We start from the raw sequence: 16851 nt of genomic DNA, 5'->3' as shown, positions 1-16851 counted from the left end.
GTAAAAATTTCTTAACACCCATTTTAAACCTATTATTTGATCTGTTTAGTTTTTATAAACAATTACATCATATGGGCACCTAATTTTATAATAATTATGATTTCCTGTAAAGATTTTAAGTAAAGCAGCTGTTTTTTTAATTACAATTTATAGTTCATACAGTAATTTGTATCCATATCAATTTATTAGTATAAAATAAAACTTTAGTTTCAACTTTACATATAAAAAGTTATTTATTTAGGGTGGCTTAAAATACAAACTTTTATCGAAATAATATAGTAGGTATTATTATGAATTGGTTAATTATATATAATTAATAATTATATATAATTAACATTAAAAAAATTAAATAAAAAATTGAACTTAAATATACAATATTAATTTTGTAATATAAATAGCCTTTTTACTTTTACTTTCCGAACGTACTCATGAAATATGCAAATAAAGAGATAATACATTTAAATAAGGAGTTGTGAATTTATCAGCAACTAAAAACCTCAATCACTTGACAGTTATGAATTTTAAAAAAAACTAGATGCTTTAAATCAATATAGTAGCAATATCGAAAAACGATAAGGTAATCCTTCTTTAATTTAGTCTTGCTTACTTCCGTGCGTACAAAAAAATACAGACTGTGAAACTTATGATTAGCATGAAACAAAATTACTTTTCAGTCTAATAAAAAAGAGCAAGGTATCCCTGTTAATGTCTCCCTAGTGGGTAAAGGTATCTCGTCTTGACCTAAGTATTCCATGATATGGTTTGTATATAAATTAATTACCTTTTTGTCGACATCTCCCTATAGTCTTAAGTGAACACGGAACAAATGTAAATACTTAAACATTGCAAGAACAGATAACTCTGCACAAATAAAACGCTGTAACTTTGATCAGCGTTCCCAGGCTCTGAATTGTGATTTTTTGTCCTCAATTGATATAATAGCTTGGTAATGTGTCTGTGAGAGCAACAGGAAATATAAGCCCTACCCTGATGTCGGAAGAGGCTAAAGTTTCTATTACATCAATTAGAGCAAAACGTATTTCGGCTGATATCAGCTTACAAATCTGATCCAAAGCGGTATTTTTATTAACGTTTCGTAATTAATATATTAATCTAGGCAATCTATTTTTGGAATAACATGTTACACGTTAGAATAATTTCGTTACGTGTTTAGCATCCTTGACGGCTATTTTTAAAATGAAAGGCAAGTTTCATAATTAGAATAATATGTTAACAATATTATTTGTTTCCTGTTAATTTAATGATTAGATTATACATGAAACTTTGGTGAGCTGTATAATATATTCTCACTTTTTTAACAACTTTGTAGGTAATAATTTTAATATTTATTGCACTAAGTTTCCGCCTTTTTGGAGCAGTTGCCTTTGTGTCGTATATGTAAGCGTATCCTAGGTATCAGGTAATAGTTACAATTATAATTAATCATAAAAAGAGTTGAATATAAATTAAATCGGACTTATATGACATACATATATTACAATAAAAATATTAAATAAATTAAAAAAACGTGAATAGAAAATCCAGTACGAGAAAGATACTAATAAAATACATATATGATCAATGTGTTTGTTTATATTCCACGCTAGAGAAATATTCCCATGATATCCAAAGTATCCTGGGCGAGTCGAATTATGCCAGATTTTTATAATTAAATACCTAATTTAGTGTGGTCGTCTTCGAAACGAAAGGAAGAATCTGCGGATTCGACTCAAAATCTCTCATTCACTGTCCTCTCGTACCGTCCTCTGCTCGTGTCTCGGTGTTCATCTGTTCTAGGGGAAAAAATGATCTCGCTCCTCTCACTCTTCGCTTGTGGCAGGGCAACGCGATCCTTTACCAGCTATCGTCTCGATCAAAGCCTCCTGAAACATGAGATGCGAATCCTCCACCTCATGTATCTACGTTTTTTTATTATGTTATAGGTTGGCGGACGAGCATATGGGCCACCTGATGGTAAGTGGTCACCATCACCCATAGACAATGAAATATTAACTATTACTTACATCGTCAATGTGCCACCAACCTTGGGAACTAAGATGTTATGTCCCTTGTGCCTGTAGTTACACTGGCTCACTCACCCTTCAAACCGGAACACAACAATACTGAGTACTGTTATTTGGCGGTAGAATAACTGATAAGTGGGTGGTACCTACCCAGATGAGCTTGCACAAAGCCCTACCACCAAGAAACTACGTACCTCAGGATCTTAGGCGTCTTTATTGCAAAAGGCCTGAGACAATACCTTCGTCGTATCTTATAAGCGAGATACTAGTCCCTCTCCGCCGTTTCATTAGAAACATTAATGGTGTCACAGAAGGAGATTACGGCTACTAAAAACTATCAACCCTATCAACCTTTACGTGTTATAAAACATTAAAAGAAACAAAACAACATCTTTAAACTTCACATCTGTAATTTCAAAAATCGGTGGGTAATCAAACTAGTAGCAAAATTTCCATTGCTATAATGTAATATTATTCTTAATACGAGTATTTTATAGTGTATTACTTTATATCTTATTATAAATAAAAAGTAAAAGTAGTGTCAGCGATGCAAGAGGTTAAATATTTATGTTCGATTATTAAGTAGATGTTCGATGTTTATTATGTTCATATTATTGGATGCATAATTTAAATATAAGGTAAAACGGTCAACAATTTGGTAAAAGCGATTAACTTAGACCTTATGTTACCAGGTTGACTCCGGTTTATGCAATCTCGAAACTTGATCATGAATTTACATAAAGTGGAATTCAATAGTGACGTATATGATCAGGGATGGATTTAAGTAATCCGAAGAAGGCTTATCTTAAACAAAAAAGCAACCCAATTCCAATAAGTAAGTAGATATTGAACGTAGTAGGGATATATCTATATAAATAAAATACAAGTTTAATTCTTATAATTAATGCTATTAAAGGGAATAATAAAATATATAAGATTTTAGACTTATTAATTAAGAAATAATATTTATTCGCATTTATTATTCAAACATCTAATATATTTAAGGAACACATGTATCCATGTAATGGTCAAAGATGTGTAATAAGTCTTAAATTTTCGCGATTACACATTGAAATAAGACTAGTTACAACGGATTTGAATCGCATATATTAGTATTTTTTGGCATCCCGACGTTTCGAGCACTTTACAGCTATAATATAATATACGCGATTCAAATCCGTTATAACTAAGCCTTTGATAATCATATCAAATATAGAGTTTGTATGTTGTTGGTGGACTTATGTGTTTTCAGAATAGATTTTTGTTGTTCCAAGTGTTAGCTGGACTTCATGTCAAATGAACGATTTAAATGGAACTGCTTAAGAATACTTTCATTAACTTCGTAAGAATACTTTCATTAAATGTGCATAACCTTCCCAATAAAAACAACTCAGTAACTTTTAAGGATTTCAGATGTTATGATGGAAAATTACATTTTTACTTGACCTCAACGGCCTGTTTTACTTTCTTACTCCGGTGGATATAAAAAATTAAAAGACAAGCAATCTTAATTGTACTATTGGGTCGTTAAATATATCTTACTGATAGCAAAACGATAATATATGATTAAATATTTTACATAATATCTACAAGGCTTTTACATTTTATTAAAGATAACTAGAACGTTTTATAATGTTATTGTTACGAAAACTTTGTTACGTATTTCATGTGTTTTAGTGAAATGTGCTTTACATTATATATTAAAAAGACGCGTTAAGGGGACTACAGGAGCTAATTGCCCTTGAGAATCACGCGCACACACTTACACTAACGACAAAAACGGCATGCCCCCCCGCGCACTACGCTTAGCGAGGCGGCGAGGTTACGCCTGAATATTCCAATAGATGGCGCCGAACCGCCGCGCGCCGCGCCGAGCGAAAGCGAAGCGAAGTCAATTCTATCAATTCTATCAATCATAGATTTCATAAAAATAGACAGGACAACAGAATTATTTTAATTTCTTTGTGTCATTTAAAAAATTATGATAAAATTAAACTGAATTAATTAAACTTAAATTATTATTATTTTATGTACAAAAAATAGTTAATTTAAACATTTTTTTCTTTAATTTTTACTGTATCAATTCAATTAGTTGTAATACTAAATATTAAATCGTACCTATTTTTAAATTTTGTAAGTTTGTTAAGCGATTTATTAAATAAAATTGGAACTGTTCGTAATTTGTACACTGACAAAAAGCGTAGAGTTTGTTCGTTTTACTAATATCGGTACACAAAGAAAAAAAATTAAGTTAAAAAAGTCAGCATCAAAAAGTTACTATAAAAATAATATCGTCAAGTCGGTTTAGTAGAATTATTGGTTAACTCGGTCAATCACAGTGGGTTTAGTCATAAATCTCATAAAAATAGTTTGGATATTAGAATTATTTGTATTGTTTTTGACTGATATTTGAAATAAAACTGATTCAATTAAATTCAAATATTTTTATTTATTTTTGGTTTAACAAAAAAACAAATAAATTTCGTTTCAATTTTTTTATTAAAATATTTTTTTTAATTATTCGTTCGTCGTCGTTCGTTATTAAAATATCTTGGATACTTGCAATCAATATTTCACCCACTTTCACTGAAGCTACGAGCTAAAATTTTTCAATTGATACTATTTCCAATCTTTAAAAAATATTTAATTACGTATATGACACTTCTAAATATTTTAGTTCTTTGGTTCACAACAATTACATATTTCAAGATGGCCCAGTGGGTAGAACGCGGGCATCTTATTGCGGGTTCAAACCCAGGCAAGCACCACTAAATATTCATGTGATGTGCTAATTTGTATTTATTTATTTTTTTTATTATTAAATTTCATCCATACATAACTATATTTCCTATTATAAACAAAAGTGATAAAATTAAACTCTAACGTAATAGAAATAGCTTCCGTGTTATTTTTTTTCGATTTTCTTAATTCTGAAAAAATAAATGCATAGTTGTTAGGAATTAAATTTTAATAATTAAAATATATATATATATATATATATATATATAAATATATATATATATATATATATATATAAATATATATATATATATATATATATATATATATATATATATATATATATATATATATATATATATATATATATATATATATATTTAAATATAGTCCTTTAAAAATAATAAAACTTTAGTTCAGAGTGCGGGGATCGAACCCGCACATTCTTCTTGGGCTTGCAAATGCAATCAAGTCCAAGTTTGGTCAATACCAAATACTCCATGGTGACTGTAAGAAATCTGTCGAAAAATCTGATTCTATGCGAACTAATTGCATTGTTTTTAATAAATGTTTCCAATAATCATTATTTATAAAATATATATATATATGTTTACTAATTAAATACTCTTACCTTTTCATATTATCTTTCATATGTTCGGCTTTTTAATTTATATGAACGTTTTTTAGTTTTCTTCACAGATTGTACTTTATTTCCCATGTTTACAAAATTAAACTTTATAAAAAATAACTTAACAAAAAAATAAATGGCTAACTACAACTAGACTATTTTAACTTAATATATTTATTTACATAAAAGAATAATATTCGACAATTAATTTACAATTAAAATTACACAAAAATAAAATCTACGAGATTTTATTCGCAACGATGCGGTGAAAAGAGCGACACGTCTGTATAGCAAAAGGCCTCGGCCGGCAGTGTCTGTACGAGGCGCTCACGCACACATGCTTACGCATTTTGGTCGAAAATAAGAAAATCTGATTTAAAAAAAATCTATTGATTTTACTAAATAATTAGGATAATAAATTTTTAGTATATTGTTTGTAGAATAATCTGATAAAAGACCAAAATTATTGAAGGTATATAAGTGTAGTTAAAAAACAAAAAAAGACTTTTTTAGAGGTAACTTTGCGATTTTTTTCTATCGTACCAAATTAATTACATCATGTTTTCAACACAATGTATAACTAGCATCTATCCTGAAGATTAACATATATTTTTTTCATTTGGTTTATTGCATTGGATTATATACTTTTTGGCATTTTAAAACTTGCATTTAGCTCATGTAGTCCCCTTAACAAATGTTTGTTAAAGCTTGAATGATTATGCATGTGCATGGTGCATGCTCAGGACAATCTCAATACCTATAATCATAATCATTTCTAAGTATATATATTCACAATTTTTTTAGATTATTCCACTACTTTTTTTAAATAGGTACATGGTTATGCGTGTTCTTTCATTCGTATTTCTGAAGTCGTTTACAAAAACTTGTTTCACTTAATACAAAAATGTATTAAAAATCATATCGGAAAATTTAAAAGCCAAAAATATTTTTTTAAAAATAACAGACTTATGAAATATTACTTTTACTTTTTCTGCTCAGTATGATCCAATTACATTTAGCACCATATGAATCAAAATATACAAAGCCTATTTAATTGTAAGTGTTGACTAAGGCAATATTTTATTAGGCGTATCCATCAATCAAGCAACAACATCGTTAGCGGGGAACCAATTTACCAGCAAATCTAAAAAAAAGATTGCTATCAGTCTACTCCGCCGTCTTCGAGTACATTTTGTATGGACGATTTTTTTAGGATTTTTGTTTACGGATGAACAAATGAGCCACCTGATAGTAACTGTTGTCTGGTGGTAGAATATCTGATGAGTGGGCGGTACTTACTCAAAATCAGGGGATGCACTAAGCTTACCCACCAACAATTATCTACAAATAGATATATATCTATTGACTCTTCAGCTTATAATATTATAAGCTGAAGAGTTTCCCTGTACGTATGACCGAACATATTAAATTTATTTTTTTAAAATTATACTACGCATTTCAATTACAAATTAAGAAGGATTATAATTTTGATACGTATCAAAATTTTATTAAAATTAATTAAAATTCCTAATTTAAACTAGGAAAATAAACAAAACCAATTACTGCTTACATTACTTCTTTAATATAAAACTTAAATAAAAAAATGAGACTCCGCTGCTGGAGGTTACGAAATTGAATTACTTCAAAATTTTATATAATTCGTATATTGTGTATTACAGAATACATACTGGCTTACAAGCTTTAAATTTTTGAGCATTCAAAATTTTATCCTTTCAAGAGCATTCGAAAGAGTGAATGTTATTTGGTAAAGGCACATTAATTAAAATTCAGGTACTAATAAACGTAATTATATTCTTACCTTTAAAATATCGAAGATAAGTTTTATCTGTATATCAAAACTACCCTTGATGTATTTTGGAATTTCTTCGATAAGTTATAATTACTTGCGACGATTAAGAAAAAGTCCAGGGTAATTATGAAAATCCATAATAACTGTCCATGATTTGTTTGTGCCTTAATAACAATTTTATTTCTCTACAATTCAACAACGCTTGTCATAAAAACATGTACACTAAAATGAGTAGATTGCGAAATTGTATGAAATTTGTCCAGATTCCCTTAGACGAGGAACAGAGTAAGACTCTCGTTTGACGAACTTACTTAGTATATTTGTTGTACACATGTACATTTGCCATCTATTGGAACAGCATTCTTATATTTTAAAAGATATATATACATCGTTGACCTTGCTCGGAAACAACGCATAAACTGTATTTCGCAGCGAATTGTATCAATGATCTTTTCAGTACAACTCCTCGTCACGCTCCAATTTATTAGGTGACATAGAGATATACCGCAAAAATAGTTTGAAAGTAGTTAAACTGATCATTTTCAAGATAACTTGGTGGTAGGGCTTTGAAATCTGTCCGTCTGGGTAGGTACCACCCACTTATCAGTTACTCTACCGCCAAATAACAGTACTCAGTATTGTTGTGTTCCGGTTTGAAGGGTGAGTGAGCCAGTGTAACTACAGGCACAAGGGACATAACATCTTAGTTCCCAAGGTTGGTGGCACATTGACGATGTAAGGAATAGTTAATATTTCTTACAGCGTCATTGTCTATAGGTGATAGTGACTTACCATTAGGTGGCCCATATGCTCGTCCGCCAACTTATACCATAAAGAAAACAAAAGCTTATTAAAAAATTCAAAAGTAACAAATTTAGAGGTTACTTTACATCCATTATATTTAAATCTATTTCTTCTTATTGATTTTATTATTATTATTTTTTAATCAAGTATTATCTAAGTTATCCACGGCAATTCTGATTAACATTTTTTTTAAATATAAAATAATATATGATACTTTGTTGCATGAAAATTTCACTCGGGTTCATTTCTGGTAAACATCTTTTGTTCTCTTGCCGGTTGCCGGCTCGGCTCATCTATTGTATTCGTCTTCACTGTTTCAACGTAAACAAATCTTTTATAATTCCTCTCTGTTTTTCAATCATATCGCAAGTGATTTGTACGATCACGATTTATAAGGATTTCAAATGAACGATAACGTGTTCACTGAATAATTATTTAATCGCAAATAATTTGTTGGATTTTTATAGTAATTACTCACACAGTAACTGCACACATAAATTCACACATTATACAGATCTATTATCTAGTATTATATAGTAAACAACAATAAACTTTTTTTTGGGTTTATCAGGATTTCGGTTGTTCACACTTAGTTTAATAAAAAAAATGAAATATATTTTTTAATAAAAAAAATTTACTGTTGAAAATCGGGAAGTACTTATCGTTAACAATTTCCTCACTTTATTAAGCTTTAGAAAAGCAATAACAAATAAAACCACTATATTATTGCAAAAAAATAGTATAACATTGTTTACAGTCAAAGTACCTATATAGTCAGTATTAAAATTATATTTTAAGCATTTAACATTTCTATTAACATAAGACATTACAAGACACTCGTACAGTTTAAATTTTACATGTTTGTTCAGTAACGATGTATTACAGATTCGTATCTTTTTGGTGATCATGACCCGATTTACGCAGGATTGGCTCAACAGTATAGAAATAAAATTTTCAGAAGAGATTGAATAAATTAATACTAATCATGCTTTTTTACTGTTCATTTATCATATCTAGACTTCAATCAGTTTTGTGCAATTCTATAAATATCGCTAAACTTACCAATGTTGCAATGACCTTAAGTTTGTCGCTTAATAATCTAAATTCTAAGATAAATTAATTTTGTCATTTACGATGTTAACGTGTCTTGTTCAATTAATGTAAATTAGGTAAATTAAATTAAAAATAACTACCAATTAGGGAAATTCTTCTGTTACCATAAACCGATTTATCGATAGTTCACCTGCTAATAAAATAATACTAAATAGGAAACTCAAAATAAGCTGAAAATGTGTTTCTGAAACATGGGCTTTCCTAATTTAAGGGTTTTTATTTTTATATATATAATAGTTTACTATTTTTGTTGGACCAAATTCGATTTTCTTTTTACTTTGCTGCAAAGGTAAGTTTGTAATCTTTTTGGGTCCCTTTTTCAATATTTACGGGTACCTCGTATGGGTGAAACATTATGGAAATTGTTAAGTATTTTGTCAACTCAAGGTATGTTGACAACAATCGAAATGTTGGATTTTAGATATTTTTTGGCCAATGTGCAATGCGTCTTCGATATTGGTAAATAACGTAAGGACCATGTCCTTGTGCCTGAGTCACAGTCACTCTTCAAATTCAAATATACGCATTCATACCTTTAAGGCGATACAAAATTTTATATTTTGGTTTATTATTGTTATCGAAAAAAAATTGCATGCTGCATTCTACATAGTATTTTAAACAATACACAATGGTATTTAGATTATTGAGCTTATTTTCGTTTTATTTTACCTCTAAATAACGTTCTAGTTTTATGCGAAATGTCATGGCTTCAAAGGTATCGGAAGTGACCCTATTGAGTTCATAACATCTGAATAAGATCGAAATACTGCTTTTGCTATTTTATGAAGACACGTGTAATGTCAGAGAATTTTGTTTTAAGTGTGGTTAGTATTTCAGGTACTATATACAATAGCTATTATGTTTGCGAAATCTTTTGCCCCTTGTATTGTTAAAATGAGAGGGGGTCTCTAAGAAGAGGGGGCCACTCAAGAATAACTTTAACATTTTCAAGAAGTTATTTTTAAACTATTACCGAACAAAATAGTAATGTAACACAGTCTCAAATGATTTAATCGATGAGATTGTTATAATTAATCTATAATTTAATTTTCATCACTAGCAAATTTTATATTGTAGGTACGTATGCCAGCTGGACTACGAAAACACACGTAGCAACTGTAATAAAGTATTCGCATAAATATTACATTCAATTTTTAAATTTATTCATGTTTATGTAATGTTAACTTCTTTTTTAAAAACAGCTCAAAATGTATATTAATAATCATTAACGTTGACTCGTTTATTAATATGGCTACTGCAGGTACCAAAGTAGCGTTTATATTTACCCTCTTGAATAAAAAAAATGGCGGAAAAATATTTTTAGTCAAACGTTGTATATCAATAGCAATAAACCAAGTTCTATGTGAGAACACTGAAGTTTCATTTTCTATGTTGAATTATTATTTATATTCCAACGTAAAATTATTCATAGCATCTCATTCTAGGCTGAATTTATGACCAGGCTCGCCGACCATGAAACTATTAAATTTAGATAAGTTTATAATAAAACACCATTCCTTGTCATAGCAAACTGATGCAAAACGTAAAGTATATCCATATTATACCTAATATGGATATACTTTACTCTTTAAAATTGATATATTTTTTTAATTAGTGAGTTGTTCCAGACGCACTGAGCGATAAAAACTCGGTATTGGGATCGATCGGGAACATACCCTATATGTATTAATAAACAAAACTGTTACTGTAAACAAACTAAACAATATGGTTATTTTAGTGTCAAAAGTGATTGAATTATTTATTGTGGGTTAAATTTTGTAACAACAATAACAAGGTTTCAAAATTAAATCCGTATAAGGATTTAAGCCTTCAACAGCTATGCCAAAATGAAAGCAAAGCATATGCGAAATCTACTTGTGTAATTAATTATAAAAATTAAATTACAAAAAAGTAAACGGTTACAACGTTACTTAACAATAACTTTTTTCATTATGTAATTTCGAGTTATTTATCTCTTATACAAAATAATTGCACAGTCAGTACAAGGTCTATAATATTTCGACTATCAATGACAAAAATATATTATTACCTACTTACTTACGATATCATTTTGTTTTTGGCTTTTTCCGTCAAGCTACCTAAATATACCTATTATGTTGTAGAGAAAGGCCTCGTAATAAATATCCTGAGAATAAGTTTTGAAGAATAATATATATATGAGACAACATCAAATACATCACTCTGATCCCAAAGTAAGTAGCCAAAGCACTTGTGTTATGGAAATCGAAGTAACGACGGTACCACAAATACCCAGACCCAAGACAGCATAGAAAATTAATGATAATCTACATCGACTAGGCCGGGAATCGAACCCGGGACCTCGGAGTGGGGTACGCATTAAAACCGGTGTACACGCCACTCGACCACGGAGGTCGTCAAAAGAATAATTCGTGTTGCAACACATGAAGCTGATTTTCATCGAAGCCCCTTTGTAATTAAAAACTTTGGTTTAGAGTAACCTGTTCTAGCCATTGGCCCATCTAGGCTGTTATACTTACATAAAATTCTTCATTGAAATAGGCTCTAAAAACAACTATTGAATAGTCATGCTCCAGTGCTGAATTAAATATAAAGCTACCATATAATCTAATCGGAAAGTAAGTTCTGCCAAAAATAACCAGCAAGAAAATCAGTAGCTAGTTTTTTTTCACTATTTTAGTGCCTAGAAAACAACAAACGGCAAGTCCACGCTTTTTGCATCTAGTATTGAATAATGTACCTTGTTTAACAATATATTTTATATAAGCTTAAGTTTTTTCACTAGACCAACATAATAGCTGTGGAATCTTATTATAAAAACGAACACCGTGCCCCCAAAAGTTTGTATTAAATTTGAGAAATCGGAAATTAGGTGTTATTAAGTAGTTTATTTTTCATAAATACATGCACGGCCCCAATGAGAATTTCGGAATGTATCCTTAGCTTTCCCTCGACCCTTTGTCTATTCCCAAAGTCTTCCTCGACGGAACTCGACAGTGGCATCTCCCTCCTGCTTCTGCTCCATAGCACCAAGCATGGCATATTGGCAATATACCTAATATTTGTAAAAGAATACCACATACCTTAGGTCTCGTATTACTATATTCGGTAACGAAGGTCTCTGAAATTTATGGCCGCTGGTGCACGAATACTCGAACCATTAAAATCAGTTCACTGTGAGCGTTATTCCGACTTCGGATAGGCAGTCTGCTTTCCGGAAGTAACTGTGTTGGTGTAAATTTATTTTTGTTATAATCTTTTTTCAGTACGTATAATTTAATGTAATGTAAAACACATTATACATAATAAGTAAATGCAGAAAAGTGTTAGTTATTAATGTAGTTCGAAGGTGTGGTAGCACAAACAGTACCTTATATTGAAAATATTTGTGAGTAATAAGCATTTCTGTTTTTGATGCATAAATATTAACGTATTTATTATTATCGGACAGATGTTATGATTTTTATTGAAAATTCGTCATGTCAAAAATCATAAATTAAATATCTACTCTCCCATGTAGGCTTTAGTATTTTAGAATAACTATTGTTTACAGAAACTTAATCAAATTTAATTAACAAATGTTCACACCGTTTATTGAAACATCTTAAAGTAAATCCAATTGAAAACTAATTAAGAATATTACACCTTAACATTTCTTAATTTTACTTGGTGGTAGCGCTTTGTGCAAGCTCGCCTGGGTAGGTATGAATGAATGAATGAAATATACTTTATTGTACACCAAGCAAAGTACATAAAATTTTAAAACAGAAAAAAAAAAACAATGTTATAGAGTATACAATCGGCGGCCTTATCGCTAGAAGAGCGATCTCTTCCAGGCAACCGGTTGGCATAGGACATTATAATAAATAAATAAATTTAGGGTGGAGGTGTACTATAATACAAACATAATAAAGTAGTAAAAATAATACATACATATATAATGAGAAAATACACACATAACTAGTAAGAAAAACATACACACAATTTTAAAATAAATGAGGATTGGAGGAGGAGAAAGGTAAGGGATGAAAATACGATTTCAAGTATCAATATAATATTCGAAAATGCGGCGTTTAAATATTTCAAGGGATTTAGCTCGACGTACCGCTAAGGGCAAGGAGTTCCATAAGCGTGCTGCGTTAATTGTAAAAGATTTTGAGTAACAAGTTGAAGAGTGAGAAGGGATACTCAAAATTAAATTATCCTCGGAGCGCAGAGAGCGACAATGAGAAGCGCCAAGGAACTTAAATCTCTCTTTTAAATAAAGAGGAACTTTTGGATTGAATAGGATACAGTAAAGAAATGATAGAATACGAGTATTCCTGCGAAGGCGGACTGGAAGCCACTTGAGCTTTTTGCGAAATTCAGAAACATGGTCATATTTGCGAAGCCCAAATATGAACCGTATACAGAGATTTTGAATGCGCTCAAGTTTATTTAGTTGCTCCTCGTTTAAATCGAGATAACATACGTCGGCATAGTCTAAGATTGGTAATAGGAGAGTTTGTGCTAACGTAATTTTGGTAGGTATGGGCAAAAAGTTTTGTAACCTACGCAGAGAACCAATCGCCGAAAACATCTTTCTACTCACTTCGGTAACCTGCGGAATCCATGATAACGTTTTATCAAAGATTATGCCCAAGTTTTTGACCTTGTCTTCAAAAGGAATAAGAACTCCATCAAATTTCACAGGCGGTAGATTAGTCCAATCAATTTTCGGTAATAACTTTTGACTACCAATTATAATGGCCTGCGACTTAGTTGGATTAACTGTTAGACCATGGGTTTTACTCCAATGAGAAATGTGTGCTAAGTCATTGTTGATTATGCTTATTGAGTTTGGTAAGTCATTTACATGCGACGTTAGGTATAGCTGAAGATCATCAGCATACAGGTGGTAGAGAGAAGATAGATGTTTAGTTATGGAGTTAATAAATATTGAAAATAAAAGAGGGGACAACACGCCACCTTGGGGGACGCCAGCATTTAGTACACACCAGTTGGAATAATTATCGTTAACACGTATACGTTGCCGACGCCCGTCCAAGTAACAATGAAACCAGTCAATTACTTTAGGAGATATGTTAAGAGACCTTAAGAAAGCCAGCAGAATATCATAGTCAACACTGTTAAACGCATTGCTGAAGTCCAACAATGTCAACACAGTCACCCGCTGCTTATCCATACCAAAACGAATGTCATCGGTAATTTTGACTAATGCAGTAGTCGTGCTGTGACCATGACGAAAGCCGGATTGGAAAGGATTTAAAAGATTATTTTTGGAAAGGTATAAGCTTAACTGTTGATGTACCAGTCGCTCCAGGACTTTAGAGAGGAAAGGGAGAATAGATATTGGACGATAATCAGTAACACAGGAAGGGTTGGGTTTTTTAGGTATAGGAATCACTTGAGCATCTTTCCATGCAGAGGGAAATTTACCCGTGGTTATAGAGTGATTAAGAATGGACGTGATTATAGGTGTCAAAAGGTCGAGGATAGGAATGATCATCTTGCGACTAATGCAGTCAGAACCAACAGCATTAGAGTTGATACTTAAGATGTTTCTCTTAACATCACTTTCAGTAATTAGACTAAAAACAAAAGGAGAGAAATCTGGAGTGGATGAAGCAAGAATTTGATTTATTGTACTTAATTTCGTGGCTCCATCTATAACAGCCGAGGATGAGAAATGCTGATTAAGCTGATCGAGGTCACAGTATTGAGAGTAATTTTCTTGACTAGCTTTCCCAACTCCAAGTGATTTAAGGAATTTCCAGACTTTACTTGAGTCATCTTCCTCTAAAATAGATTTATGAATGTGGCGTCGTTGTTCGTCTCTACAAATCCTGTTGCAATGATTTCTAGCTTTCTTATATTTTTCCAGATTTACGTCGCTCGCATTACACTTATATTTAGCTTTAGCGGCGTTCTTTTTATTTTGCAAGGATTTTACGTCATCTGTAAGCCAAGGAGCAGGAAGATGCTTAATTCGGACTGGTCTAATAGGCGCGTGTACGTCGTACAATTGGTTCAAAAAGGAATTGAAAATTGCAACCCGATCATCAAGAGATGGTGCAAGCAAAACTTCTTGCCAGTCAATTTTAGCTGCATCCTCTTTCAGACGCTCTAAGTCCATACCAGCAAAATTACGTTGCAGAAGAATTTTAGGTTTCATTTTAGGAGGTTTAATCTTGTAAGATAGGAAAATAAGGTCGTGATAAGAGAAAGCTGCAGCAGTGCATTGACCATGCTTTTGAACATAATCAAGAGAAGAAACAAGAATAATATCTAGAAGGGAAGGAGTACAATTTGGAAAGAAGTGAGTCGCGGAGAGTGGGAGAATATTTAAATTAGATGCTTCAACCATGGAGCTAAAACGAGTAGAGCGGACGTCATTTCTTAATAAACACGTGTTAAAGTCGCCCATAATAATTGCGTGCTTATATAGGGGTACGTATTTATGTAAAAGATCATCGAGAGAAGAGAAATACTCGATCGATGAACTAGGATTGTAGTATACCCCTAGCAAAACTTTAGTATGAGCGAAAACTACTTCTATCAAAAGGTGCTCAGCATGGGGATTAGCTTGACACAGCGACTGGTCAATAATATTAAATGGTAGGTGCGAGCGGAGATATATTGCTACACCACCTCCAGTGCGTCCAATACGATCGTTTCGTACGAGGTGAAAACCTGGAAGGGCGTATGAGGTAGAAGGTAAGCAAGGCTTCAACCATGATTCTGACACTAAGATTGCATGTATGTTCTTATTTTCAAAGGACGATACTAAGTCGGGATAATGTGCAGGAATACTCTGGGTGTTAATATGTACGATATTAAAATTTTTCAGTACGTCTGAGAAGTGAGAATCGAGGGTTTCGCTTAAAGTAGGAATACTAAGAAGACTGTCGTCACTATTCAATCCATGGGAAGAAGAAGACATAGAAAAAAATGTGTCGTCGTTGTCATCATTAATCATAATATTAAAAATACTATCAATTATGTATGTATACAGATATATTAAAATTTATGTATATGTAAATATTTAAGTTAATAAATAAAATAAATATAGATATATATATACAATTACAATACTAAGTCCATAAGCCCACCAGCTACTTGAAGAATCAATTTACAGTATAATATAATTTTTTTTTAAAAACACTTAAAACAATAATTAAGACTAAAGTAAAAAAAAAAAAAAAAAAAAAAACTAAATTAACAAGACATAAATGGAACATTACTATAATTAAAATTATTCTACAGTTATACAAAAAAAAGTAAAAAAGTAAAGTTCTATAATTATCTATCTTTATATCTACTACGAAGTGTGCAAAATTACTTGCATCCAAATCATAACTGTCATTGTCATTGTAGTGCAGGTTGTCATAATCTACATTTGACTTGCGTGAATAATAAAAAAGATAATACATAATAAAAAATAAAAAAAAGGGTACTTTACGCTAAAAATAGTTGAAAAAAGGGTATTACGAAAACTAGTCCTGTTTATTTACATCGAAAACTATTTCTTGATTACCCTTTTCGTTCGAGCAACAGGAATTTTAGCCACAGGACTTTTACTCGTTTCTACTGTCGCCGGTGATTTCGGTGTTTGTTGAGAAATAGCGTCAAGTTCCGCCAAAGACTCCACACGATGCTGAGACTCATCAGATGCAATAATATGTATCCAGCCATCCCGGGTCCAGCACTTACCAATGCCAAAACGCTGTCTG

The 16851-nt window shown here is 31.3% G+C and overlaps 1 long non-coding RNA gene across 1 annotated transcript; it reads left to right on the top strand.

Moving 5' to 3' along the window:
- Positions 1-13435: 13435 nt before the first annotated feature.
- On the top strand, positions 13436-16261 carry LOC124530092. Its single transcript, XR_006966448.1, has 2 exons — positions 13436-15835; positions 15969-16261. It is a non-coding gene; the product is annotated as an uncharacterized LOC124530092 (long non-coding RNA).
- Positions 16262-16851: the final 590 nt, after the last annotated feature.

Source organism: Vanessa cardui, chromosome 5 (assembly GCF_905220365.1).
Source record: "Vanessa cardui chromosome 5, ilVanCard2.1, whole genome shotgun sequence".
NCBI classification, from domain to species: domain Eukaryota; kingdom Metazoa; phylum Arthropoda; class Insecta; order Lepidoptera; family Nymphalidae; genus Vanessa; species Vanessa cardui.
This window is presented reverse-complemented; position numbering and strand designations above follow the sequence as displayed.